Genomic DNA, 27197 nt, shown 5'->3' with positions numbered 1-27197 from the left:
GGCCAGTAGCGGGGGCAGCAGCGGGGGCAGCAGCGGGGGCTGCAACGGGGGCAGCAGCGGGGGCTGCGGCGGTGGCAGCTACGGGGGCGGCAACGGGGGCGGCAACGGGGGCAGCCGCAGAGACAGATGCCTTCGCGGCAGCGAGGCCAGCAGATTCGGCCTTCTTCTGGATACATTCCAGCATCGCCGCAATTTCAACCGAAATAGATTTCGCATCGTTGGCAGCCTGGGAAACAGCCGCCTGGTCGAAGGTAGGCTCCAGCGTGCTCTGCCTGTTCAGCAGCTCAAAAACGTCATCCATGGCACCGGCAGCTACTGGCTCCCCGCCTTCACCACCGACAGCCAACTGCTTCGCAGCCTTAGTGGTCGCCGAGGTAGTAGGAGAGACGGGTTTTACCCGCTTCCCCCGGCGACCCCTACCAGCACGACTGCTAGCTCTACTGCTAGCAACCGACCTGTCACTGTCACTAAGTGGCGCCCTCCACCGGATGAGGTGGCGCCATAACTGCCTCGAAGTATGCAACGAAATTTGCAATAAACGTAGCCTAGAAGTATGCTTCTAAATCTTCCGTTTGGTTTGTTTACTTACCAATACAAGTAAGTATGGCTGCAAACACGTGTTTTGCGTGAAAAAACTTCGAACGCTGTTTTCTCCCGGGAAAACGAATTTCCCGAAATAAAAATTACACCCGCGTTTTCCTCTTCCACTCCCGCGAATTTTAAAACCAAAATCGGATTTTAATTCCCGCGGAATCAAAAGTTATTCAACAACGAAACGGAGCGCAACGAAAACACGTCCGACGTTAATCCATTCATGCGCGTCACTAGACATAGGGACAGTAGGAATCTCGTTAATCCATTCATGCGCGTCACTAATTAGATGACGAGGCATTTGGCTACCTTAAGAGAGTCATAGTTACTCCCGCCGTTGACCCGCGCTTACTTGAATTTCTTCACTTTGACATTCAGAGCACTGGGCAGAAATCACATTGTGTCAACACCCGCTAGGGCCATCACAATGCTTTGTTTTAATTAGACAGTCGGATTCCCCAAGTCCGTGCCAGTTCTGAATTGATTGTTAATTGATAATCGTTATAATTAATAAGAACTAATTGGTTTAACCCAACTAGTATTCTTAAAAATTTTAGCAAGAAAGTTCCACAATTGGCTACGTAACTAAACTATCCGGGGAACAAGTAACTACCATAAATGATAGAAACTCTATTTACCCAGAACGAGCACATAAACCATGTTATTGTTTCCCAATCAAGCCCGACTATCTCAATCTTCAGAGCCAATCCTTATCCCGAAGTTACGGATCTAATTTGCCGACTTCCCTTACCTACATTATTCTATCGACTAGAGACTCTTCACCTTGGAGACCAGCTGCGGATATTGGTACGGCCTGTTGAGAAGTTTGCGTGTCCCCACCATAAATTTTCAAGGTCCGAGGAGAAAATATCGACACAACAGTATATGTCATGCTCTTCTAGCCCATCTACCATATCTCTCTGCGAAAGACTTCCATGGTAGTACGGCTATAAAACAGAAAAGAAAACTCTTCCGATATCTCTCGACGGCTTCTTTATGGTCGTTCCTGTTGCCAGGATGAGCACGAGGCCCATATTTAATAACAAACGGATACTCAACAGGTTACGGAATTGGAACCGTATTCCCTTTCGTTCAAAATTATTCAAGTATATTATTTCCAGCTTTTATTTGTATATTTCAGTTTTTACTTGAAAATTTTCGGCTTTCGCCTTGAACTTAGGACCGACTAACTCGTGATCAACCACTGTTCACACGAAACCCTTCTCCACTTCAGTCCTCCAAGGTCTCATTCGATTATTTGCTACTACCACCAAGATCTGTACCAATGGCAGCTCCATGCAGGCTTACGCCAAACACTTCTACGCATACCATTGTACCTTCCTACTCACTAAAGTTTCAAAATTTATATTACAAGTAATATAAATCATCTACTTTAGCGGTAATGTATAGGTATACAACTTAAGCGCCATCCATTTTAAGGGCTAGTTGCTTCGGCAGGTGAGTTGTTACACACTCCTTAGCGGATTTCGACTTCCATGATCACCGTCCTGCTGTTTTAAGCAACCAACGCCTTTCATGGTATCTGCATGAGTTGTTAATTTGGGCACCGTAACATTACGTTTGGTTCATCCCACAGCGCCAGTTCTGCTTACCAAAAGTGGCCCACTGGGCACATTATATCATAACCTTAAACTTCATATCAAGAAAGTTAAGGTTCTTACCCATTTAAAGTTTGAGAATAGGTTAAGATCGTTTCGACCCTAAGGCCTCTAATCATTCGCTTTACCAGATAAGATTATTTTATATAATATTAAAATGCACCAGCTATCCTGAGGGAAACTTCGGAAGGAACCAGCTACTAGATGGTTCGATTGGTCTTTCGCCCCTATACTCAATTCTGACAATCGATTTGCACGTCAGAACTGTTTCGGTCTTCCATCAGGGTTTCCCCTGACTTCAACCTGATCAAGTATAGTTCACCATCTTTCGGGTCACAGCATATATGCTCAAGGTACGTTCCAGTTAGAGGCATATATGATATAAATATCATTATACATAACTATATAGAACGCCCCGGGATTGTGTTAATTAACTATAAATAGTTAAAAAACTAATCCCATTATAAAGCCAAGTTAATTACGCTATTAGGTTTATATCCCAATAACTTGCACATATGTTAGACTCCTTGGTCCGTGTTTCAAGACGGGTCCCGAAGGTATCCTGAATCTTTCGCATTGTTAATCATACAAGTGCATATAATAAACACAAAAATCAATGATAATTATGCCATTATATAATTCCGAAAAATTAACGCACTGTATTCATATAAATCTATCAGCACTTTATCAAATTAATAACATTTATTCTGTGTTAAAATGCAAGCAATTTAATTGGAATAAACTATAAGTTATATTTTATGATAAATTTTGTATGCTAATAGATTACAATGTCCTTATATGGAAAAAATGCACACTATTATCATAATATTGTTTAAATATTACAATTATAATGATGAATTTTCCATAACGGATATTCAGGTTCATCGGGCTTAACCTCTAAGCAGTTTCACGTACTATTTAACTCTCTATTCAGAGTTCTTTTCAACTTTCCCTCACGGTACTTGTTTACTATCGGTCTCATGGTTATATTTAGTTTTAGATGGAGTTTACCACCCACTTAGTGCTGCACTATCAAGCAACACGACTCTTTGGAAACATCATCTAGTAATCATTAACGTTATACGGGCCTGGCACCCTCTATGGGTAAATGGCCTCATTTAAGAAGGACTTAAATCATTAATTTCTCATACTAGAATATTGACGCTCCATACACTGCATCTCACATTTGCCATATAGACAAAGTGACTTAGTGCTGAACTGATTTCTTTTCGCTCGCCGCTACTAAGAAAATCCTTGTTAGTTTCTTTTCCTCCCCAAATTAATATGCTTAAATTCAGGGGGTAGTCCCATATGAGTTGAGGTTGTATATAACACTTTTAATGCAATTAATTCTTTTATATATATAATGATAAAAACATTTTAATAAATTCGTTTACAATTATATTTCCATTTTTATATGCTATTTTAAACGAATCAACGAAGAACAATAACATTTCCATTTGCTTTCAATTTTCATATCATTAATATGAGACAATTCTAGATAAATTTTTATGCTAGACATTTCTCAGTATTATTTGACTGAAATCGAAAATATTTCTCTTCGTTTTTTCACATTCAAATAAATAACAAATGCGAGATAATGTTTTTTCATACATTTTTTAATATTATGAATAAAATAATTTAATTATTTGTATCCAATAATATACCATACGCTTATAAAATCTGATTTCAAATTTTATAAACAACTTAATTAGCATAGTCTTACAACCCTCAACCATATGTAGTCCAAGCAGCACTATAAAATTAATTAAAGTACTATAACAGCATGGACTGCGATATGCGTTCAAAATGTCGATGTTCATGTGTCCTGCAGTTCACACGATGACGCACAGTTTGCTGCGTTCTTCATCGACCCATGAGCCGAGTGATCCACCGCTTAGAGTTTTAATATTTGGTTTTTTAATTTTGTCATTTATGTTTTTATTGAAAGAAATTAAAAATACACCATTTTACTGGCATATATCAATTCCTTCAATAAATATGTTTTTATACCTAAAATAAATGTTGCGAAATGTCTTAGTTTTATATAAGCAATGTATATCAAGTGATTTACGGGCAATTTACGGTATGAATACTTTTTAAGCGATATACATTGGGATTTATATAAAACATTAACCTGAAGAATACCAGGTACAACATTGTATATTTTAGGTTGTTGCATAATCCAACGTATGCTCATAGCTGAGATGAACAATACATATTCGCAACGCGTGTTATATTATGGTCCATATACACACATGATAAATATTATTTAAAAATGCATTTGCATTTTGACTTTGTGCCTCTTATAATAAAGTCTTTCTCCTCCTCCATCCACACTCCATAAAATACATATAATTAAGGAAAAGCCATTATATGTTCATTTGTGTTGATATATATATAATGATGACCGCCACTACACCATCATTTTTTGAATTTCATGAATTCTTTTTGTTATTTATTTTGGCAAATTGTTTTTATTTGAATTATAAATAAATATAATACAAATTTTTTGTTAACGGTAAGGATATTATACAATAATGATCCTTCCGCAGGTTCACCTACGGAAACCTTGTTACGACTTTTACTTCCTCTAAATAATCAAGTTCGGTCAACTTTTGCGAAACAACCGTAACACACAAGGCGTCACAGTGATCACGTCCGGAGACCTCACTAAATAATTCAATCGGTAGTAGCGACGGGCGGTGTGTACAAAGGGCAGGGACGTAATCAATGCGAGTTAATGACTCACACTTACTGGGAATTCCAAGTTCATGTGAACAGTTTCAGTTCACAATCCCAAGCATGAAAGTGGTTCAGCGGTTTACCCGGACCTCTCGGTCTAGGAAATACACGTTGATACTTTCATTGTAGCGCGCGTGCAGCCCAGGACATCTAAGGGCATCACAGACCTGTTATTGCTCAATCTCATTATTGCTAGACGCAATTTGTCCATTTAAGAAGCTAGTGTCCTTATAATGGGACAAACCAACAGGTACGGCTCCACTTATATAAACACATTCAAACACAATAAACATTTTACTGCCACCGTGAATGAAGGCTATATAAGCTTCAGCACCATAATCCTGAAGATATCTATTTAATATATTTGAGTCTCGTTCGTTATCGGAATTAACCAGACAAATCACTCCACGAACTAAGAACGGCCATGCACCACCACCCATAGATTCGAGAAAGAGCTATCAATCTGTCTTACACACTTATGTTCGGACCTGGTAAGTTTTCCCGTGTTGAGTCAAATTAAGCCGCAGGCTCCACTCCTGGTGGTGCCCTTCCGTCAATTCCTTTAAGTTTCAGCTTTGCAACCATACTTCCCCCGGAGCCCAAAAGCTTTGGTTTCCCGGGAAGCGACTGAGAGAGCCATAAAAGTAGCTACACCCAATTGCTAGCTGGCATCGTTTATGGTTAGAACTAGGGCGGTATCTGATCGCCTTCGAACCTCTAACTTTCGTTCTTGATTAATGAAAACATCTTTGGCAAATGCTTTCGCTTAAGTTAGTCTTACGACGGTCCAAGAATTTCACCTCTCGCGTCGTAATACTAATGCCCCCAAACTGCTTCTATTAATCATTACCTCTTGATCTGAAAACCAATGAAAGCAGAACAGAGGTCTTATTTCATTATCCCATGCACAGAATATTCAGGCATTTGAAGCCTGCTTTAAGCACTCTAATTTGTTCAAAGTAATTGTACCGGCCCACAATAACACTCGTTTAAGAGCACTAATGCAGGTTTTTAAATAGGAGGAACATATGAAAAAATACAAGTATCTCAACACATATAAGAACTCCACCGGTAATACGCTTACATACATAAAGGTATAGTACTAACCACAATTGTAAGTTGTACTACCCGTATGAAGCACAAGTTCAACTACGAACGTTTTAACCGCAACAACTTTAATATACGCTATTGGAGCTGGAATTACCGCGGCTGCTGGCACCAGACTTGCCCTCCAATTGGTCCTTGTTAAAGGATTTAAAGTGTACTCATTCCAATTACAGGGCCTCGGATATGAGTCCTGTATTGTTATTTTTCGTCACTACCTCCCCGAGCTGGGAGTGGGTAATTTACGCGCCTGCTGCCTTCCTTAGATGTGGTAGCCGTTTCTCAGGCTCCCTCTCCGGAATCGAACCCTGATTCCCCGTTACCCGTTGCAACCATGGTAGTCCTAGATACTACCATCAAAAGTTGATAGGGCAGACATTTGAAAGATCTGTCGTCGGTACATGACCATACGATCTGCATGTTATCTAGAGTTCAACCAATATAACGATCTTGCGATCGCTTGGTTTTAGCCTAATAAAAGCACATGTCCCATAAGGTTCATGTTTTAATTGCATGTATTAGCTCTAGAATTACCACAGTTATCCAAGTAACTGTTAACGATCTAAGGAACCATAACTGATATAATGAGCCTTTTGCGGTTTCACTTTTAATTCGTGTGTACTTAGACATGCATGGCTTAATCTTTGAGACAAGCATATAACTACTGGCAGGATCAACCAGAATAATGTTTTTAATCATATTTCATTTTCATATTTTTGAATAGAAATTTGTATTTCTCTTGTAGAAATAATTTATTTATTTCTTATATTCGAATACGGCCACTTATTAAAGCCATCGTATTCGTTTTTTTTGTTCTCCAGTTTTATTATCGATTGAAATAGTTTTCAATACAATAATATATATTTCCATTATATATTTTATAAATACCATATACATAATTTCATTCTAAAATATCATTTTATTTCAACATACAATATTATTGTATCCACACATGTTTAATTTTTGTTTAATCAATATAAATATTGAATTAAATCATTTGCATTTTGATGATAAATTTAAAATTTATCTTTTTCATATAAACTTTCGAGTAATATATAATATAAAACCGAACGCTTATATAAAAATATATTTTTACAATTCCTTTGATCTCGCTGAACCACATAATACCGAAAACGATATTCTATGATCCAATTGTTAGGTAAATATATAGTATATCAATCAAGTTACAGTATATACCACCTTTCTGTTGAAAATTAACGATAATAATTGGAAACGAATTGTAGTTATATAGTAATATATAAACACCTTGGCCTTTGTTTCAACGATATTATCTAAGGGCAATAAATATTAACCGCGTAGCCAAGTTCAATATTCTAAGAGAAAATTGTAACAAATTTATACGGATAATATTATTATTATAAATTTCCTTTTTATAAATATTGACAAAATTTATATATATAATGTAAATTTTGATCAATACTGGATGGCCAACAACTGACCATCATATAGTAGTTTTTGGACACGCTGTCCTGAAAATGGGTATTTTTCATTCTTTTTGGCACCCAAGATGTATATACTCTCTTATATTATAAAGAAAGTTTTAATAGTGTCTCATATACATATTGAACCTATAAGTCATATTAATATAACTTATTAGATTTATATGTATAATATTCAATTTCTTATTATTATTGACATAACATAAGTTTTGGTCAATATATCTGGTCGGCAACCACTGCCTACCTATATATGTTTTTGGACACGCCTTCAGTGAAAACGTCATTTTTCATACCAAGGTTTCATCATATTATGGATTTTTCTATTTTTTCCATATAATATAATTATATTTTTATATTATTTCATATAAATATTGTATTTATAAGTTATATCAATATATAACTTATTATATTTATATGTATAATACATAATTTCTTATTATAATTGACATAACATAAGTTTTGGTCAATATATCTGGTCGGCAACCACTGCCTACCTATATATGTTTTTGGACACGCCTTCAGTGAAAACGTCATTTTTCATACTAAGGTTTCATCATATTATGGATTTTTCTATTTTTTCCATATAATATATATATTTTTTTATATTATTTCATATAAATATTGTATTTATAAGTTATATCAATATATAACTTATTATATTTATATGTATAATACATAATTTCTTATTATAATTGACATAACATAAGTTTTGGTCAATATATCTGGTCGGCAACCACTGCCTACCTATATATGTTTTTGGACACGCCTTCAGTGAAAACGTCATTTTTCATACTAAGGTTTCATCATATTATGGATTTTTCTATTTTTTCCATATAATATATATATTTTTTTATATTATTTCATATAAATATTGTATTTATAAGTTATATCAATATATAACTTATTATATTTATATGTATAATACATAATTTCTTATTATAATTGACATAACATAAGTTTTGGTCAATATATCTGGTCGGCAACCACTGCCTACCTATATATGTTTTTGGACACGCCTTCAGTGAAAACGTCATTTTTCATACTAAGGTTTCATCATATTATGGATTTTTCTATTTTTTCCATATAATATATATATTTTTTTATATTATTTCATATAAATATTGTATTTATAAGTTATATCAATATATAACTTATTATATTTATATGTATAATACATAATTTCTTATTATTATTGACTTAACATAAGTTTTGGTCAATATATCTGGTCGGCAACCACTGCCTACCTATATATGTTTTTGGACACGACTTCAGTAAAAACGTCATTTTTCATACTAAGGTTTCATCATATTATTGATTTTTCTATATTTTCCATATAATATAGATATATTTTCTTATTATTTCATATAAATATTGTATTTATAAGTTATATCAATATATAACTTATCATATTTATATGTATAATACATAATTTCTTATTATTATTGACATAACATAAGTTTTGGTCAATATATCTGGTCGGCAACCACTGCCTACCTATATATGTTTTTGGACACGCCTTCAGTGAAAACGTCATTTTTCATACTAAGGTTTCATCATATTATGGATTTTTCTATTTTTTCCATATAATGTATATATTTTTTTGTATTATTTCCATATAAGTATTGTATTTATAAGTTATATCAATATATAACTTATTATATTTATATGTATTATACATAATTTCTTAATATTTTTGACATAACATAAATTTTGGTCAATATATCTGGTCGGCAACCACTTCCTACCATATAATATAAATATAGATATATTTTCTTATTATTTCATATAAATATTGTATATATAAGTCATATCAATATATAAATTATTATATATTTATATGAATAATGTTAAATATCTTATTATTTTCCTATATAATATAGAAATATTGTATAGGTTTTTCTTATATATATATATAAATATATTATATATATAATATATAATAATTATAGGTACACACGCACATGTGTGAAAACCTTCTTAATAATCCATTCATTTATTATTATACCAAGTCAATCCATCGTTATTTAAGAATTTTACAGATATCATATTAAGATAATTTAGTTACTTTATGATACGAATTATTGTACTTGTATAATTTCTTTATTTATATAGAAGTTTTTTTATTATGGCGTCACTAATAATATGACGTTTCATTTGGCTACCATTATGGGGACTATTGGACACCTATAGATTCCCATATTATTAACTTAGTCTCTTTATGAGACTTGTACTTGTATAATTTCTTTCTTTATATAGAAATGTTTTTATTACGGCGTCACTAATAAAATGACGTTTCATTTGGCTACCATTATGGGGACTATTGGACACCTATAGATTCCCATATTATTAACTTAGTCTCTTTATGAGACTTGTACTTGTATAATTTCTTTCTTTATATAGAAATGTTTTTATTACGGCGTCACTAATAAAATGACGTTTCAGTTGGCTACCATTATGGGGACTATTGGACACCTATAGATTCCCATATTATTAACTTAGTCTCTTTATGAGACTTGTACTTGTATAATTTCTTTCTTTATATAGAAGTGTTTTTATTACGGCGTCACTAATAATATGACGATTCATTTGGCTACCATTATGGGGACTATTGGACACCTATAGACTCCCATATTATTAACTTAGTCTCTTTATGAGACTTGTACTTGTATAATTTCTTTATTTATATAGAAGTGCTTTTATTACGGCGTCACTAATAAGATGACGTTTCATTTGGCTACCATTATGGGGACTATTGGACACCTATAGACTCCCATATTATTAACTTAGTCTCTTTATGAGACTTGAACTTGTATAATTTCTTTATTTATGTAGAAGTGCTTTTATTACGGCGTCACTAATAAGATGACGTTTCATTTGGCTACCATTATGGGGACTATTGGACACCTATAGACTCCCATATTATTAACTTAGTCTCTTTATGAGACTTGTACTTGTATAATTTCTTTATTTATATAGAAGTGCTTTTATTACGGCGTCACTAATAAGATGACGTTTCATTTGGCTACCATTATGGGGACTATTGGACACCTATAGATTCCCATATTATTAACTTAGTCTCTTTATGAGACTTGTACTTGTATAATTTCTTTATTTATGTAGAAGTGGTTTTATTACGGCGTCACTAATAAGATGACGTTTCATTTGGCTACCATTATGGGGACTATTGGACACCTATAGATTCCCATATTATTAACTTAGTCTCTTTATGAGACTTGTACTTGTATAATTTCTTTATTTATGTAGAAGTGGTTTTATTACGGCGTCACTAATAAGATGACGTTTCATTTGGCTACCATTATGGGGACTATTGGACACCTATAGATTCCCATATTATTAACTTAGTCTCTTTATGAGACTTGTACTTGTATAATTTCTTTATTTATGTAGAAGTGGTTTTATTACGGCGTCACTAATAAGATGACGTTTCATTTGGCTACCATTATGGGGACTATTGGACACATATAGACTCCCATATTATTAACTTAGTCTCTTTATGAGACTTGTACTTGTTTAATTTCTTTTTTTATATATCTCTCTTTATATACATCTCTTATTAGATAATGAACCTTCATTTCGCTGCCTTCATCAAAATGGGAACTATTGGACACTTATAGACTCCCATTGTAGCCAATGACGGCAAGCTGGTTACTTATAAATTATATATACTTTAAAATATTCTTTATTATCGTAATAATTAAAAATATATCAAAAATATATATAATTTATATGTACCCTTATACATGTATATACATAAACATTTTGTTATAGCATTAATATATATTAAATAATATATAATAATATTATAAGCCAATGTCAATATATACATATATTTTTTTAATAGATGATATAGATAGAAATCCATCCATCCATATCATCTAATCGAATCATCAAGCAAAGGATAAGCTTCAGTGGATCGCAGTATGGCAGCTGCTCAACCACTTACAACACCTTGCCTGTTACAAAAGTCGTTTACAATTGATTCTAGGCTTTGTCATTGTATTAAATAATGTTTTTATATGTAACTAGCGCGGCATCAGGTGATCGAAGATCCTCCCAATTTACTATGTTACAAATTACATTGGCATCACATCCATTGTCGTTTATAAAGTAAATTATAAACTTTAAATGGTTTAGAAGCCATACAATGCAAATTGCCCCTTATTTATCATTGCAGTCCAGCACGGATACGACCTTAGAGGCGTTCAGGCATAATCCAACGGACGTAGCGTCATACCACTGTTCGCTCGAACAAGTATTGTGCCATTGGTCCGTACCTGCGGTTCCTCTCGTACTACGCAGGAATGCTGTCGCAACAACGTTTTGTCATTAGTAGGGTAAAACTAACCTGTCTCACGACGGTCTAAACCCAGCTCACGTTCCCTTGCATGGGTGAACAATCCAACGCTTGGTGAATTTTGCTTCACAATGATAGGAAGAGCCGACATCGAAGGATCAAAAAGCGACGTCGCTATGAACGCTTGGCCGCCACAAGCCAGTTATCCCTATGGTAACTTTTCTGACACCTCTTGTTAAAAACTCTTTAAACCAAAAGGATCGATAGGCCGAGCTTTTGCTGTCCCTGTGTGTACTGAACACCGAGATCAAGTCAGCATTTGCCCTTTTGCTCTATGTGTGGTTTCTGTCCGCACTGAGCTGGCCTTGGGACACCTCCGTTATTATTTGAGAGATGTACCGCCCCAGTCAAACTCCCTACCTGGCAATGTCCTTGAATTGGATCATACCTGAGTAATTGGAGTTATACCAAATTTTCAAATCAAAAATACATAAATGCACCGTTTTATTAAAGAATTTGTTTGCAATTATATAACAAACTCGTGATACTTTGATCAAGAAGCTTGCATCAAAACCCAATACCATAAGACATAATAAATATATCCGTATAATGGCTAGGAAATGATACACGTTCCATTTAATCAAGTAAGTAAGGAAACAATAAGAGTAGTGGTATTTCATTGGCGATACCAAACCGAGGTCTAATATCTCCCACTTATTCTACACCTCTTATGTCTCCTTACACTGCCAGATTAGAGTCAAGCTCAAAAGGGTCTTCTTTCCCCGCTAATTATTCCAAGCCCGTTCCCTTGGCTGTGGTTTCGCTAGATAGTAGATAGGGACAGGCGTGTCTCGGATCTCTCCGATCTTATTTTACGTGGCGTGTTCCACACTGAAGGGATTACAACCACGGCACTCGAATATACCTACAAGTAGGCATATAGTGCATGGGCAAGGATGGTACGCCTGCCAGCGCCCCAGACTAGAAGCTATAGCTATGTACATAGCGACCACTCTGGTACCTGTCGAATATGCGCTTGCCGGGCAACATACTCCCTCTGGATAAGAGGCGAGGTGTATCTATCACCTCTGCCGCTCTATGGGTCGCAGCACCCGAGTTGTATAACGCAACTCCACGTCGAATCAAGAAGATTCTACCCGCGATTTAGGTATCAACCACAGCCACCACGATACTCCCACTAGGGGGCCTACCTCAAATGGTAGTGCTTGGACACTATCCAAACCCGTGGTACCGAAGTTTGTGGGCTCGGTGACCCACCCCTTTAGCTCCGACAAGCTCGGATGGGGGGCCCTGCCATGTTAGTCGCCTCTTACGACAAGCTATGGCGAACTGTGGTGGTATTCTTCGCCGCCAACCACACGGCACAGAAAAATTGGCCTTAAAGGCCCCTCCTCCTTCGAAACACTTCCTCAGCAAACTCCGTGAGTCTCCTGGTCCTGTCGCTGCTCTCCAGAATCCTTCCAAATGTCCAGTTTCCACCAACGCGCTGCAAACCGAGTCCATCAAGGTCTCGCAAGTCTGCATAGAGGGGGCAAGCACATAGGATGTGCTCCCAGTCCTCATTTGGATCGCCGCATGAGCATGCGGGGGAATCGCTGAGGCCTCTGCTATGCAGAAATGCGTTGAACGACCCGTGCCCTGTCATCAAGAATCCTGCGCGCATCGAGAAACCGAAATTCCGATTCCGGTAAACGAACCCTGCATCCGGGATGAACTTGTGAGTCACCCGACCGAGCGAATCACCATCATCCCATCTGCTCTGCCAGTCCGACAGGAGGCATTCGTTTACTCGCGCAATTCGTTGTGTCCAGCTCAGACCTGAAATGTCCTCGCCATAGAGCCAGTCGTCCTCCTCCAACGGGTATCCACGCTTCAACTTGTACTTGACTGCTACTTTCATAGCAGCCAAGTCAAGAGGCGGGGCTCCAGCAAGTACCTGCAGCGCCAGGGTTGACACTGTGCGGCATACCGGGAGGCATCCTAAAAGAATCTGCCTCTGGCAGGCAAGAAGTCGCCTCCTGGCTACAACTTGCCTCGTCGTCACGACATACCATACCGAGGCACCAAACAGTGCACAAGGCACCATGAGTCCGGCATAGATGATTCGCCTGGCCCGAGGACTGAATCCCCAGTCGACTCGTAGCACACGCGCCAATGCTCCCACGACTCCGGTCATTCGCTGACGCAGCGACGTGATGTGCATGAGAAAGTTCATGCGCTCACTGACCGTGATGCCAAGGTACCGACAGCTGCGAACGTATGGGAGATTTGCTCCTGCAGATCTCACCAACGGGGGGCGCGCGAGGGCACCCTTCAGCAGCATAATCACCGTCTTGCTGGTGGAAACGGTTACACCGATTTCCATACCCCACGATTCAACGATGGACATCAGTTGCGCTCCTTTGTTCTCCAGCACGGCTCGGGAGTTGCCTTCGACAAGGAGGAGCAGGTCATCCGCATACGCGCTGAAAGCACAGTATGACTGGAGGCGCCGGAGCAGAACATCCATCAGCAGATCCCAAATAAATGGGCCACTAATGGATCCCTGCGGGCAACCTCTAGTTACTGGAACGTTCACAGTTCCAGAACTGCTTCGGATCTCTGCTCTTCTGTCTGAGAAGAAGCTCTGCCACAAGCTCAACTCTCGGCATCCCAAGTCGGCGAGTCGGCGCAGTGCAGCACTCCACTCGACGTTGTCAAACGCTCCCTTGAAATCCACGAAGATCCCGAGCACGTATCGCGCCGGGCTGGCTGCGACACAGCTCTTCACGTGTCTCCAAGCATCGTCGACACATCGTCCTTGACGAAATCCGAACTGCCATCTGCATCCTTCCGGAAGAACTTCTCTCACACGATTAACCATGATGGCCTCAAGCACCTTGCCAAATACTGGCAGCAGGCATATCCCACGGTACGACGAGGGTTCGCACCTATCCTTGTCGGGCCCCTTGAGTAGCGCCACTACTCGTGGACACTTCCACTCTCGGGGGAAGTAACCCGTCTGGATGCAACGGGAATATAGCGCCGTTAGATGCTGAGGTATGGCGCGCCACACTGCTTTGCAAATAGTGCCATTGATGCCGTCCATGCCAGGAGAGCGTCTGCTCTTCAACCTGGCGACACAAGCATCAACCTCTACTTCCTCGAGGGCCGGTGGGACCTCCTCCGCTCCGGCAATCGGTGCATTCGACTCCGCAACTGGGAAAAAGTTACGAAGGAGCACTCGCGCACAGTCACCCCAATTGGTGACCAGCTCGCCATCAACGCGGAGGCACCCAATCTCCGTGCACTTTTTGCGTCCTCGGCAGATCTTGTAGACGCGCCCCCAGGGATCGTGTGCATTATCCCCTACAAACCGCTTCCAGTTTTCGTCCTTCGTCTTTAGGATAGACTTCCTGTAATCGGCTGAGGCTTCCCTCAGCGCGATTACAAGTAGTTCAGCTGCATTTCTGTCGCCCCGACGGTTGGCATTTTGAAGTCGGCGGCGAAGCCTCCGCACTTCACGCCTTTCCGCGTTCAGGCTGGCGGTCCACCAGACCGACTTCCTCCTGGGCGATGTTGGTGCTCTTCTTCCCATTGAGAGGTCGCACACCTCGTGCACCATACTGCGCAAGGTCGAGACTTGGTGGTCTAGCGGCGATTGCGATTCTCTCGGAATGGTTTCTGCCCGATTTACCAACTCTTGCTCAAACAATTGCCAGCGAGCATTGGAGGTGTTCCAGGACGGCACAGGAGCTATGCTCTCAACTGTGCGCGTGGTCGTTGGTGTTGCCACAACATTGATTATGTTATGGTCACTCAACTCCCACTCGTCCACTCTCCATTCAAATGTGGCCCATGTAGATGCTGCATCGCTGGCAATTGTCACGTCGATATCACTACTCCTCCGGTAGGTATCGAACGTGAACACCGGGCTGGGCTGGTTTAGCGGAACGGCTCCATTTACTAGCATCCATTCAGCCAGCAGCTCGCCCCGGCCGTAGTTTGCAAGGCCCTCGGGGTTCCGAGGGAGCTTGCTGAACCACAAGGGGGATGCTGCATTGGCGTCGAGACCTAGGATTGCGGGGGTTCTGTTGGCAAGCAGTCGGACTGTATCCATGTATCTTAGGTATGGTTCGAGGCTGGTGCCGAACTGGCAGTACACCGAGCAGAGGAAAATTGTGCCAAAACTGCCCTCAGCTCTCACGCATACTCCGAATTCGGTGACCAGCGACACCACTGGCATGCAAATGACGTCCGGGTCGTCAATAAAAATCGCCGCTTTATTTCGCTTGTCTGCGAATATTTTCACACCATAAGGGAGGCCCGTTATTCTGCCATTCCTGTCCACATACGGCTCCTGTACTAGCGCGAATGTGTGACGTGAGTCCCTCATCCGGACGCCGAGCTCGATGGTAGCAGCTCGGCCACGACCACAATTTGTTTGGATGAACCTAAACATTAATGTCTAGAGTTCACCCGCGCTAGCACTGCCGCATACACCGGGCAGCTCGGGGACAGCATGTTGTGTCCCGAAGGATGCCCGTAGAACCGGCAGTTTCGGCAGTCCACCGGGTTGGTGCAACTACGCGCACTGTGCCCGGACTGTCCGCACTGTCTGCAGACATTCTCTTTTTGCTTGCAGTCTGAGATCTTGTGGTTAAATCCGACACACCTGTGACAGGCGTACGTCCTGACAAGTGCCCTGCATCGGTAAGAGAACCATTTGATATAGATCCTCCCACCTTCTAGCAGGTCTAGCACTTTCGGCTCGCACTCCAGAGTCACGTTGACCGTGGCTCCGTCTGCGACCGTCCAGGGCTTACTTTCGAGATGCACCGCCCTGCAGAACTCCGCCTGCGAGATGTGCTCCTTGAGGTTGTTGGTGAACAGCTCCTCCATAAACTCCTCCGGAGCAATCTGCGTTGCGACATCTTGAACAATCAGTTTTGGCCGCAGTGCAGTATTCTGCTTTACCTCAAGGCCTATCTCACCAAACTTCTTATTCGCAACTACCTTGCGAATTTCGCCTGATGAGGGGGCGCGGATTATTGCGCCGCCACGCGCAAGCCCTCTCACCTCATGCAGGCGAACACCGAGCGAAGGGGCAATCTCCTTGCGCACCTTTTCAGCAACCTCCTTGCCCGAAATGTTCGGGTCCTTGCTCATGACCACGGCCGACCACGTCTCGCGTGGTTTCCGCGGCGCGGGCACAGGAGCACCTGAAGGCACCGGCAGGCTGGGGTATGCAGATGCATACCCAGCAGGTGGCTTGGAGACCACAGCCGGCACCATTACGGACCTCTGGGACGACGGGGGTGGCATCCGTTGCTGGTCGCAAATAGCCTGCAACGCAGCGTTTTGCGACGACAGCGACAGCACCAACCCCTCGAAGCCGCTAAGGCACCTCATCATGGCGCAGGCCTGCTCAGTCGAAAGTTTGGTGGCAACGAATTCCCTAAAGAAAGCCTCCTTTACCCTGGCCAGCTCCGCCACAGTATCGTTAGTCGACGCTATGACAGGAGGCTGGACGGGGGCACGGGGAGGGGCAGCAGCTGGGGCAGCACCAGCGTTCCTGTTGGTAGCCGGGGTAGCAGCAGCGGGGGTAGCAGCAGCGGGGGTAGGAGCAGCGGGGGTAGCAGCAGCGGGGGTAGCAGCAGCGGGGGCAGCTACGGGGGCAGCTACGGGGCAGCTAGGGGCAGTTGCGGGGGCAGCTGCGGGGGCGGCAGCGGGGGTTTCAATGCCTGCAACGGCTGCTTTGGTTTGGCCCACCTTCTTTTTAGCCATTGCCTTCTTGGCCTTCTTGTTTACAGCAATTTTTACTTCTCCATCGCTGAGGCTATCTTCCTCAACTGCTTTGATTTTTGACGCCACGGATTCCGAGCTGCTGGAATCCAGTCTGAAACGTTGTCGCTTTTTCTTCGACGGCATTTTACTCCCAAATATATACCGTGAATAAATAATTAATGTGCCTCAAAATATGCAATACTAATTTGCAAAGAACACCAAAAAGTATGCAACAAAAATATACACAAAAATTGCTGCCTAAAGTATGCCACAAAATGTGTCAAATAGGCCAGCCTAAGTGTATGCTTCAAATGTAGAAATTTGAATGTATATGTATATGTACATTTACATGTAGCATGTAAATGTAAATGTCAAATAAACGCACCACAGTCGCTAAGCCAGTACACTTACCAGTGTTATCGTGACAAGTGGCTAACGCCTGATGCCTGACGCTACCAATACAAATGCACCCCGGCGGCGTCTGGCAAAAACGAAAAACGTGTAATATCGTTAGAAAACCTTTGTTTTCATTTATGCGTCCACTCTCACTTATTATTGTTGTCTTTACGCAACTTTTAAAACACTTTATAGTACTTAATTCCACTCACAACCGAAGTTATTGCCGAAAATCTGGAGCGCGTCCAAAGCACACCGAAAAACACATCTATACGCCACCGATAGTCGATAATCGATGAGTAGATAGGGACAGTAGGAATCTCGTTAATCCATTCATGCGCGTCACTAATTAGATGACGAGGCATTTGGCTACCTTAAGAGAGTCATAGTTACTCCCGCCGTTGACCCGCGCTTACTTGAATTTCTTCACTTTGACATTCAGAGCACTGGGCAGAAATCACATTGTGTCAACACCCGCTAGGGCCATCACAATGCTTTGTTTTAATTAGACAGTCGGATTCCCCAAGTCCGTGCCAGTTCTGAATTGATTGTTAATTGATAATCGTTATAATTAATAAGAACTAATTGGTTTAACCCAACTAGTATTCTTAAAAATTTTAGCAAGAAAGTTCCACAATTGGCTACGTAACTAAACTATCCGGGGAACAAGTAACTACCATAAATGATAGAAACTCTATTTACCCAGAACGAGCACATAAACCATGTTATTGTTTCCCAATCAAGCCCGACTATCTCAATCTTCAGAGCCAATCCTTATCCCGAAGTTACGGATCTAATTTGCCGACTTCCCTTACCTACATTATTCTATCGACTAGAGACTCTTCACCTTGGAGACCAGCTGCGGATATTGGTACGGCCTGTTGAGAAGTTTGCGTGTCCCCACCATAAATTTTCAAGGTCCGAGGAGAAAATATCGACACAACAGTATATGTCATGCTCTTCTAGCCCATCTACCATATCTCTCTGCGAAAGACTTCCATGGTAGTACGGCTATAAAACAGAAAAGAAAACTCTTCCGATATCTCTCGACGGCTTCTTTATGGTCGTTCCTGTTGCCAGGATGAGCACGAGGCCCATATTTAATAACAAACGGATACTCAACAGGTTACGGAATTGGAACCGTATTCCCTTTCGTTCAAAATTATTCAAGTATATTATTTCCAGCTTTTATTTGTATATTTCAGTTTTTACTTGAAAATTTTCGGCTTTCGCCTTGAACTTAGGACCGACTAACTCGTGATCAACCACTGTTCACACGAAACCCTTCTCCACTTCAGTCCTCCAAGGTCTCATTCGATTATTTGCTACTACCACCAAGATCTGTACCAATGGCAGCTCCATGCAGGCTTACGCCAAACACTTCTACGCATACCATTGTACCTTCCTACTCACTAAAGTTTCAAAATTTATATTACAAGTAATATAAATCATCTACTTTAGCGGTAATGTATAGGTATACAACTTAAGCGCCATCCATTTTAAGGGCTAGTTGCTTCGGCAGGTGAGTTGTTACACACTCCTTAGCGGATTTCGACTTCCATGATCACCGTCCTGCTGTTTTAAGCAACCAACGCCTTTCATGGTATCTGCATGAGTTGTTAATTTGGGCACCGTAACATTACGTTTGGTTCATCCCACAGCGCCAGTTCTGCTTACCAAAAGTGGCCCACTGGGCACATTATATCATAACCTTAAACTTCATATCAAGAAAGTTAAGGTTCTTACCCATTTAAAGTTTGAGAATAGGTTAAGATCGTTTCGACCCTAAGGCCTCTAATCATTCGCTTTACCAGATAAGATTATTTTATATAATATTAAAATGCACCAGCTATCCTGAGGGAAACTTCGGAAGGAACCAGCTACTAGATGGTTCGATTGGTCTTTCGCCCCTATACTCAATTCTGACAATCGATTTGCACGTCAGAACTGTTTCGGTCTTCCATCAGGGTTTCCCCTGACTTCAACCTGATCAAGTATAGTTCACCATCTTTCGGGTCACAGCATATATGCTCAAGGTACGTTCCAGTTAGAGGCATATATGATATAAATATCATTATACATAACTATATAGAACGCCCCGGGATTGTGTTAATTAACTATAAATAGTTAAAAAACTAATCCCATTATAAAGCCAAGTTAATTACGCTATTAGGTTTATATCCCAATAACTTGCACATATGTTAGACTCCTTGGTCCGTGTTTCAAGACGGGTCCCGAAGGTATCCTGAATCTTTCGCATTGTTAATCATACAAGTGCATATAATAAACACAAAAATCAATGATAATTATGCCATTATATAATTCCGAAAAATTAACGCACTGTATTCATATAAATCTATCAGCACTTTATCAAATTAATAACATTTATTCTGTGTTAAAATGCAAGCAATTTAATTGGAATAAACTATAAGTTATATTTTATGATAAATTTTGTATGCTAATAGATTACAATGTCCTTATATGGAAAAAATGCACACTATTATCATAATATTGTTTAAATATTACAATTATAATGATGAATTTTCCATAACGGATATTCAGGTTCATCGGGCTTAACCTCTAAGCAGTTTCACGTACTATTTAACTCTCTATTCAGAGTTCTTTTCAACTTTCCCTCACGGTACTTGTTTACTATCGGTCTCATGGTTATATTTAGTTTTAGATGGAGTTTACCACCCACTTAGTGCTGCACTATCAAGCAACACGACTCTTTGGAAACATCATCTAGTAATCATTAACGTTATACGGGCCTGGCACCCTCTATGGGTAAATGGCCTCATTTAAGAAGGACTTAAATCATTAATTTCTCATACTAGAATATTGACGCTCCATACACTGCATCTCACATTTGCCATATAGACAAAGTGACTTAGTGCTGAACTGATTTCTTTTCGCTCGCCGCTACTAAGAAAATCCTTGTTAGTTTCTTTTCCTCCCCTAATTAATATGCTTAAATTCAGGGGGTAGTCCCATATGAGTTGAGGTTGTATATAACATTTTTAATGCAATTAATTCTTTTATATATATAATGATAAAAACATTTTAATAAATTCGTTTACAATTATATTTCCATTTTTATATGCTATTTTAAACGAACCAACGAAGAACAATAACATTTCCATTTGCTTTCAATTTTCATATCATTAATATGAGACAATTCTAGATAAATTTTTATGCTAGACATTTCTCAGTATTATTTGACTGAAATCGAAAATATTTCTCTTCGTTTTTTCACATTCAAATAAATAACAAATGCGAGATAATGTTTTTTCATACATTTTTTAATATTATGAATAAAATAATTTAATTATTTGTATCCAATAATATACCATACGCTTATAAAATCTGATTTCAAATTTTATAAACAACTTAATTAGCATAGTCTTACAACCCTCAACCATATGTAGTCCAAGCAGCACTATAAAATTAATTAAAGTACTATAACAGCATGGACTGCGATATGCGTTCAAAATGTCGATGTTCATGTGTCCTGCAGTTCACACGATGACGCACAGTTTGCTGCGTTCTTCATCGACCCATGAGCCGAGTGATCCACCGCTTAGAGTTTTAATATTTGGTTTTTTAATTTTGTCATTTATGTTTTTATTGAAAGAAATTAAAAATACACCATTTTACTGGCATATATCAATTCCTTCAATAAATATGTTTTTATACCTAAAATAAATGTTGCGAAATGTCTTAGTTTTATATAAGCAATGTATATCAAGTGATTTACGGGCAATTTACGGTATGAATACTTTTTAAGCGATATACATTGGGATTTATATAAAACATTAACCTGAAGAATACCAGGTACAACATTGTATATTTTAGGTTGTTGCATAATCCAACGTATGCTCATAGCTGAGATGAACAATACATATTCGCAACGCGTGTTATATTATGGTCCATATACACACATGATAAATATTATTTAAAAATGCATTTGCATTTTGACTTTGTGCCTCTTATAATAAAGTCTTTCTCCTCCTCCATCCACACTCCATAAAATACATATAATTAAGGAAAAGCCATTATATGTTCATTTGTGTTGATATATATATAATGATGACCGCCACTACACCATCATTTTTTGAATTTCATGAATTCTTTTTGTTATTTATTTTGGCAAATTGTTTTTATTTGAATTATAAATAAATATAATACAAATTTTTTGTTAACGGTAAGGATATTATACAATAATGATCCTTCCGCAGGTTCACCTACGGAAACCTTGTTACGACTTTTACTTCCTCTAAATAATCAAGTTCGGTCAACTTTTGCGAAACAACCGTAACACACAAGGCGTCACAGTGATCACGTCCGGAGACCTCACTAAATAATTCAATCGGTAGTAGCGACGGGCGGTGTGTACAAAGGGCAGGGACGTAATCAATGCGAGTTAATGACTCACACTTACTGGGAATTCCAAGTTCATGTGAACAGTTTCAGTTCACAATCCCAAGCATGAAAGTGGTTCAGCGGTTTACCCGGACCTCTCGGTCTAGGAAATACACGTTGATACTTTCATTGTAGCGCGTGCAGCCCAGGACATCTAAGGGCATCACAGACCTGTTATTGCTCAATCTCATTATTGCTAGACGCAATTTGTCCATTTAAGAAGCTAGTGTCCTTATAATGGGACAAACCAACAGGTACGGCTCCACTTATATAAACACATTCAAACACAATAAACATTTTACTGCCACCGTGAATGAAGGCTATATAAGCTTCAGCACCATAATCCTGAAGATATCTATTTAATATATTTGAGTCTCGTTCGTTATCGGAATTAACCAGACAAATCACTCCACGAACTAAGAACGGCCATGCACCACCACCCATAGATTCGAGAAAGAGCTATCAATCTGTCTTACACACTTATGTTCGGACCTGGTAAGTTTTCCCGTGTTGAGTCAAATTAAGCCGCAGGCTCCACTCCTGGTGGTGCCCTTCCGTCAATTCCTTTAAGTTTCAGCTTTGCAACCATACTTCCCCGGAGCCCAAAAGCTTTGGTTTCCCGGGAAGCGACTGAGAGAGCCATAAAAGTAGCTACACCCAATTGCTAGCTGGCATCGTTTATGGTTAGAACTAGGGCGGTATCTGATCGCCTTCGAACCTCTAACTTTCGTTCTTGATTAATGAAAACATCTTTGGCAAATGCTTTCGCTTAAGTTAGTCTTACGACGGTCCAAGAATTTCACCTCTCGCGTCGTAATACTAATGCCCCCAAACTGCTTCTATTAATCATTACCTCTTGATCTGAAAACCAATGAAAGCAGAACAGAGGTCTTATTTCATTATCCCATGCACAGAATATTCAGGCATTTGAAGCCTGCTTTAAGCACTCTAATTTGTTCAAAGTAATTGTACCGGCCCACAATAACACTCGTTTAAGAGCACTAATGCAGGTTTTTAAATAGGAGGAACATATGAAAAAATACAAGTATCTCAACACATATAAGAACTCCACCGGTAATACGCTTACATACATAAAGGTATAGTACTAACCACAATTGTAAGTTGTACTACCCGTATGAAGCACAAGTTCAACTACGAACGTTTTAACCGCAACAACTTTAATATACGCTATTGGAGCTGGAATTACCGCGGCTGCTGGCACCAGACTTGCCCTCCAATTGGTCCTTGTTAAAGGATTTAAAGTGTACTCATTCCAATTACAGGGCCTCGGATATGAGTCCTGTATTGTTATTTTTCGTCACTACCTCCCCGAGCTGGGAGTGGGTAATTTACGCGCCTGCTGCCTTCCTTAGATGTGGTAGCCGTTTCTCAGGCTCCCTCTCGGAATCGAACCCTGATTCCCCGTTACCCGTTGCAACCATGGTAGTCCTAGATACTACCATCAAAAGTTGATAGGGCAGACATTTGAAAGATCTGTCGTCGGTACATGACCATACGATCTGCATGTTATCTAGAGTTCAACCAATATAACGATCTTGCGATCGCTTGGTTTTAGCCTAATAAAAGCACATGTCCCATAAGGTTCATGTTTTAATTGCATGTATTAGCTCTAGAATTACCACAGTTATCCAAGTAACTGTTAACGATCTAAGGAACCATAACTGATATAATGAGCCTTTTGCGGTTTCACTTTTAATTCGTGTGTACTTAGACATGCATGGCTTAATCTTTGAGACAAGCATATAACTACTGGCAGGATCAACCAGAATAATGTTTTTAATCATATTTCATTTTCATATTTTTGAATAGAAATTTGTATTTCTCTTGTAGAAATAATTTATTTATTTCTTATATTCGAATACGGCCACTTATTAAAGCCATCGTATTCGTTTTTTTTTTCTCCAGTTTTATTATCGATTGAAATAGTTTTCAATACAATAATATATATTTCCATTATATATTTTATAAATACCATATACATAATTTCATTCTAAAATATCATTTTATTTCAACATACAATATTATTGTATCCACACATGTTTAATTTTTGTTTAATCAATATAAATATTGAATTAAATCATTTGCATTTTGATGATAAATTTAAAATTTATCTTTTTCATATAAACTTTCGAGTAATATATAATATAAAACCGAACGCTTATATAAAAATATATTTTTACAATTCCTTTGATCTCGCTGAACCACATAATACCGAAAACGATATTCTATGATCCAATTGTTAGGTAAATATATAGTATATCAATCAAGTTACAGTATATACCACCTTTCTGTTGAAAATTAACGATAATAATTGGAAACGAATTGTAGTTATATAGTAATATATAACACCTTGGCCTTTGTTTCAACGATATTATCTAAGGGCAATAAATATTAACCGCGTAGCCAAGTTCAATATTCTAAGAGAAAATTGTAACAAATTTATACGGATAATATTATTATTATAAATTTCCTTTTTATAAATATTGACAAAATTTATATATATAATGTAAATTTTGATCAATACTGGATGGCCAACAACTGACCATCATATAGTAGTTTTTGGACACGCTGTCCTGAAAATGGGTATTTTTCATTCTTTTTGGCACCCAAGATGTATATACTCTCTTATATTATAAAGAAAGTTTTCATAGTGTCTCATATACATATTGAACCTATAAGTCATATTAATATAACTTATTAGATTTATATGTATAATATTCAATTTCTTATTATTATTGACATAACATAAGTTTTGGTCAATATATCTGGTCGGCAACCACTGCCTACCTATATATGTTTTTGGACACGCCTTCAGTGAAAACGTCATTTTTCATACCAAGGTTTCATCATATTATGGATTTTTCTATTTTTTCCATATAATATAATTATATTTTTATATTATTTCATATAAATATTGTATTTATAAGTTATATCAATATATAACTTATTATATTTATATGTATAATACATAATTTCTTATTATAATTGACATAACATAAGTTTTGGTCAATATATCTGGTCGGCAACCACTGCCTACCTATATATGTTTTTGGACACGCCTTCAGTGAAAACGTCATTTTTCATACTAAGGTTTCATCATATTATGGATTTTTCTATTTTTTCCATATAATATATATATTTTTTTATATTATTTCATATAAATATTGTATTTATAAGTTATATCAATATATAACTTATTATATTTATATGTATAATACATAATTTCTTATTATAATTGACATAACATAAGTTTTGGTCAATATATCTGGTCGGCAACCACTGCCTACCTATATATGTTTTTTGGACACGCCTTCAGTGAAAACGTCATTTTTCATACTAAGGTTTCATCATATTATGGATTTTTCTATTTTTTCCATATAATATATATATTTTTTTATATTATTTCATATAAATATTGTATTTATAAGTTATATCAATATATAACTTATTATATTTATATGTATAATACATAATTTCTTATTATAATTGACATAACATAAGTTTTGGTCAATATATCTGGTCGGCAACCACTGCCTACCTATATATGTTTTTGGACACGCCTTCAGTGAAAACGTCATTTTTCATACTAAGGTTTCATCATATTATGGATTTTTCTATTTTTTCCATATAATATATATATTTTTTTATATTATTTCATATAAATATTGTATTTATAAGTTATATCAATATATAACTTATTATATTTATATGTATAATACATAATTTCTTATTATTATTGACTTAACATAAGTTTTGGTCAATATATCTGGTCGGCAACCACTGCCTACCTATATATGTTTTTGGACACGACTTCAGTAAAAACGTCATTTTTCATACTAAGGTTTCATCATATTATTGATTTTTCTATATTTTCCATATAATATAGATATATTTTCTTATTATTTCATATAAATATTGTATTTATAAGTTATATCAATATATAACTTATCATATTTATATGTATAATACATAATTTCTTATTATTATTGACATAACATAAGTTTTGGTCAATATATCTGGTCGGCAACCACTGCCTACCTATATATGTTTTTGGACACGCCTTCAGTGAAAACGTCATTTTTCATACTAAGGTTTCATCATATTATGGATTTTTCTATTTTTTCCATATAATGTATATATTTTTTTGTATTATTTCCATATAAGTATTGTATTTATAAGTTATATCAATATATAACTTATTATATTTATATGTATTATACATAATTTCTTAATATTTTTGACATAACATAAATTTTGGTCAATATATCTGGTCGGCAACCACTTCCTACCATATAATATAAATATAGATATATTTTCTTATTATTTCATATAAATATTGTATATATAAGTCATATCAATATATAAATTATTATATATTTATATGAATAATGTTAAATATCTTATTATTTTCCTATATAATATAGAAATATTGTATAGGTTTTTCTTATATATATATATAAATATATTATATATATAATATATAATAATTATAGGTACACACGCACATGTGTGAAAACCTTCTTAATAATCCATTCATTTATTATTATACCAAGTCAATCCATCGTTATTTAAGAATTTTACAGATATCATATTAAGATAATTTAGTTACTTTATGATACGAATTATTGTACTTGTATAATTTCTTTATTTATATAGAAGTTTTTTTATTATGGCGTCACTAATAATATGACGTTGCGTTTCATTTGGCTACCATTATGGGGACTATTGGACACCTAT

At 37.8% G+C, this 27197-nt stretch overlaps 4 non-coding genes and 2 pseudogenes across 4 annotated transcripts; all 6 read right to left on the bottom strand.

The window, feature by feature from the left end:
- Positions 1-775: 775 nt before the first annotated feature.
- Positions 776-3535, bottom strand: LOC121529931 (annotated as a pseudogene).
- Positions 3536-3935: 400 nt separating this feature from the next.
- LOC121529932 lies at positions 3936-4115 on the bottom strand. The gene has a single exon (XR_005993701.1). It is a non-coding gene; the product is annotated as a 5.8S ribosomal RNA (ribosomal RNA).
- Positions 4116-4748: 633 nt separating this feature from the next.
- LOC121529933 lies at positions 4749-6743 on the bottom strand. The gene has a single exon (XR_005993702.1). It is a non-coding gene; the product is annotated as a small subunit ribosomal RNA (ribosomal RNA).
- A 4676-nt stretch (positions 6744-11419) lies between these two features.
- LOC121529935 lies at positions 11420-21025 on the bottom strand (annotated as a pseudogene).
- A 400-nt stretch (positions 21026-21425) lies between these two features.
- On the bottom strand, positions 21426-21605 carry LOC121529930. Its single transcript, XR_005993700.1, has one exon. It is a non-coding gene; the product is annotated as a 5.8S ribosomal RNA (ribosomal RNA).
- A 633-nt stretch (positions 21606-22238) lies between these two features.
- Positions 22239-24229, bottom strand: LOC121529934. The gene has a single exon (XR_005993703.1). It is a non-coding gene; the product is annotated as a small subunit ribosomal RNA (ribosomal RNA).
- Between the last annotated feature and the right edge of the window lie 2968 nt (positions 24230-27197).

This window comes from Drosophila eugracilis, unplaced genomic scaffold (assembly GCF_018153835.1).
Source record: "Drosophila eugracilis isolate 14026-0451.02 unplaced genomic scaffold, ASM1815383v1 contig_21, whole genome shotgun sequence".
Classification (NCBI taxonomy): Eukaryota; Metazoa; Arthropoda; class Insecta; order Diptera; family Drosophilidae; genus Drosophila; species Drosophila eugracilis.
This window is presented reverse-complemented; position numbering and strand designations above follow the sequence as displayed.